Source organism: Oryctolagus cuniculus, chromosome 4, assembly GCF_051225735.1.
Source record: "Oryctolagus cuniculus isolate XC-2025 breed Fujian yellow rabbit chromosome 4, ASM5122573v1, whole genome shotgun sequence".
NCBI lineage: Eukaryota > Metazoa > Chordata > Mammalia > Lagomorpha > Leporidae > Oryctolagus > Oryctolagus cuniculus.
Genome location: NC_142870.1, coordinates 48577799 through 48581489, shown reverse-complemented (window position 1 = coordinate 48581489; position 3691 = coordinate 48577799). Strand labels below are relative to the sequence as shown.

At 38.7% G+C, this 3691-nt stretch overlaps 1 non-coding gene across 1 annotated transcript; it reads left to right on the top strand.

Moving 5' to 3' along the window:
• Positions 1 to 2569: 2569 nt before the first annotated feature.
• LOC127483089 (small nucleolar RNA SNORA40) lies at positions 2570 to 2696 on the top strand. The gene has a single exon (XR_007909053.1). It is a non-coding gene; the product is annotated as a small nucleolar RNA SNORA40 (small nucleolar RNA).
• The last annotated feature ends 995 nt before the right edge of the window (positions 2697 to 3691 follow it).

Sequence of the window (3691 nt, the reverse complement as noted above, 5' to 3'; positions counted from 1 at the left end):
TTGGCTCTAAATCAATACTGGTAAGTCATTGTTATTTACAATAAATCTATTTAGGTTAGAACAACATTCTAAAGTATATTACCTCTTTAAGATGACTATTACTTCATATTTTATAAAAACCTCTTAAACTACCAGTTCCAACCATCTTGAATGAAAACGTCTATCCTAGGCCCACCCATCACTGTGCTTAAAAGTTTACTCTCCAAGTAGAGGCTCAAATTCAGTCCAAGGGAACCTAGGGAAGGGGAGTGGAGGGCAGGGAAATGCTGTTATCTCCTTTCTGTTTCATTTTTCCTCTTTTGAGCCAAACCCTCATTCTAAATTTTGTTTTCCTCTCCCAACTATAAAAAAGGAAAGAATAAAAGGGAAAAACACTCTCCTACACATATGATTAATAATATTGATGTGAACAGTTGAGGGGAAGGAAGACTAAAGATTACCATCTTTAAATATCAGCAATACACTTGTGCTCTCTCATTTTTTTGAAAACAGGAAGAAAGTTGAGCAAACTGAGAAGTGTAAGTGGAACTGGCACTCAGAAACTGGGTTTGAGATTGAAGGTGTTGTTAGACTTGCCTCCTTCACAGCCATCCTCCACAGAGCCACAGCCTTGGTCATGTGACTCCCACTGCCTACAGACAAAGTGCACTCTCTGGCCTGTTAACAGCTTCCATTTTCTGATTCCTGCGATTTCCCCAGTCTCTTTACTACCTGCTGTTCTCTAACATGTATGTGCCTACCTAGGAAATACTAACCAACATCTCCTCCCTCATCCCAACAAGTGTCCTATGCTGTGTGTCACTAACATTCAGTCTACACATTATTTATACACAGTGTCCATGGAAGATATCCCTGCCACCTAAGTTAAAACTTGAGTCTATTGACCAACTTTTCTTTTCTCCAAATCCACAGAAACCCAATTCAGATGACTTCAGGAAAACAAAGGGAATCTTTATCACACAGGAACAAGTTATGGGAAGAACAGACCACAGATGCTAATTTTGCTGTAAAAAATTCTGCCTGACTACAATTCAATAAAATTACAATCGGTATATATTTTGGTCTTCCCTAATCTATATTTCCGAGATTACTTTCTTTGTAATTTATCAATACCAAACACAAAAACCTGGACAACAGAGATTGAATATATACTTGTCAATTAAAGATCATTAAATGTCAGTTGGTAGACCTGGAAAGTGGTACCCTGTGAGAATGTTCGTTAGGGGTACTTCAAAAAGTTCATGGGAAGTGGAATTGAAAGGTAGTACATGTTTTCCATTTAATGTTTGAATATCCCTTTTGGATAGGAAATCTTGTCTATATCTATAGATGCAGAACTTGGTGAGTGGAGTTTCAGATGAAAGAAAATTCATATCTTTAAGGATAGATTAAGATGCTAGGCTTCTATATTAAGCTTACAGTAAAGGTTGGGTACCTTGCCATTGAGATGGGAGGATAGGAGGTAAACTCTGTGATTACGCAAGTGGGAACTAAGGTAGAGATGAGCTGAAAGAGCTCATGCCCTCTGGTCTCCCTTGCTCATGGTGACAATGGGCAATGTGATCTGTTTCAGAGAGAAGATGGATTTGGAACTGAGGTGGGAGGACTAAGGAAAGGGGTGACTTAGAAAAGCTGCTGAGCAAAGTGGAAACAGTTTCTCCTGAGAGACAAAGAAGAGTGAAGTGGTGGAGTAACTAATTACTATTTTACCACAGACCACATGCCTCACAGTATAGCCAGCACAGCATGATCAGGAATCCTGTGAATGTGAGTGCTTCATTTTATACAGCAAGCTCACTCTTAGAGAGCAGTCCCTTCCATTCTCCCATATACTCCTTCTTATACTTGCCTGTATATTCTTTTTCTCTTCCTGGAAATATAATTGAGTCCCACTGATCTGAAAAAAGAATTTTTCCTTTCTGTCTAACTACAGCCTTTCTCCTTCTCCCTAAAATTTTTGAAGAATAGCAACAATTCACTTTTTTCTATTACCTACTTTCCATTCACTGCCTCATCTGCTTCTCTGAGTTTGGCTCAAATGCACTGAAATTACTCTTGCAAAGCTCATTGTACTGTTTACTCATTACAAAGAACCATAGCCTTTTGTCTAAATCCTTCTTTTTTCCAGGTATAGTGAAAATTTGAGTCATTGGCAATACCCTCCCTTTGAAACATTCTCATTCTATGGCTTTGGCCATAGCAATCAGAATCACAATAGAGGTGCAGGCATTTGGCTTAGTAGCAAAGATGTTGCTTTGGGAAACCTACATCCCACATCAGAGAGCCTGGATTTGAGTCTCAGCTCTGTTCCTCACTCCAGATACTTGCTAATGTGTACCCTGGGAGGTGGCAGGTAATGACTGGAGTAATTGGGACTTTGTCACACATATGGAAGATCCGGATTGAATTTCTGGCTCCCAGCTTTGGTCTGCCCCAGTCCTGGGTGTTGTGGGTATTTAGGGAGTGAACCAGCAGATGGAAGACATCTCTCTTTCTCTCTCTCTCTTTGTCTGACTCATCTCTCTTTCAAAAATAAATAAATTTCAAAATCAAGAAAAAAGTATTACACTGCACTTAGGCATGTTTCTGTTGAACTTACAGACAAAAACTGAAAATGGGTGCATATGATAAATTCTCTTTTACAACCCAGAACTTATTGATCATTATGAGTTTTGATACATATAAGCAGGAATAGGCTTTTTAAAAAGAAAAAAAAAACATACAATATGAAACACTAAAGTGGAAGACTATGGCTTGATTCTGGGTCATGCAGTTACCTCATGGTATGGAGTGGAAGAAATCATAAGACCTCTCTACACCTCAATGTATGTAGCTGTGAAACAGCTACAATACTCACCTGGCAGTATTGCCAGCAGAACTCAATTACTTAACATTTGAGAAATCTTGAATTCGTACTGTGTACCAGGCATTTGCATACTCGGGATACAATAGCAAAAGAAAATACTCCCTGTATTATTGAATTTGGAAGGGAAAGAGATAATAAACAATAAATATCATAAATACATATATGGTATGGAACATTCAAGGGTAGCAATGACATAGGAAAATATAAGCCAAGGAGAGAGGATTGGACAATTCTCTGTAATAGAACAGGTAATAATTTTAAACAGGGTGGCCAGAGTAAGCCTTATTGAGAAAGTGACATTTGAGCAAGAACTTTATGAAAGGAGGAAATTAATCATGTGGAAATTTGAGAAAAGCATGTTTCTGGCAGAAAAGATGGACCGTGAAGGTCAATGCACCTAGAACCAGTGAAAGAGGAGGAGAGCAGATGAGTCAAAGAGGTAAGAAAGAGTGAGGTGTTCCCTTATGAAAAGTTTTAAGGATGTGTCCTTTGTTTTGAGTGAAATTGAAAGTCTTTGTAGGGTTTTCAGGAAAAGACATAATTGCCAATGTGTGTTAACAAGACCCACCTAGCTGATGTGCAGAGAATAGACTGCATGGGATAAAGGAAAAGCAGGAGACTTGGAAGCTACTGCAAAACTCCTGGGAAAAGATGCTGCTGGTACTTACCAGAAAGGTGGTGGTAAGTTGTGGTAAGAGTGATGATAAAGAGTTTGCCTACAGGTAGGTTTTTTTTTTATTTTATTTACTTTAAAAGCAAAGAGGAGAGAGAGAGACAAAGAAATATCCCACCCACTGGTTCAATACCCAAATGCCTGAAACAGCC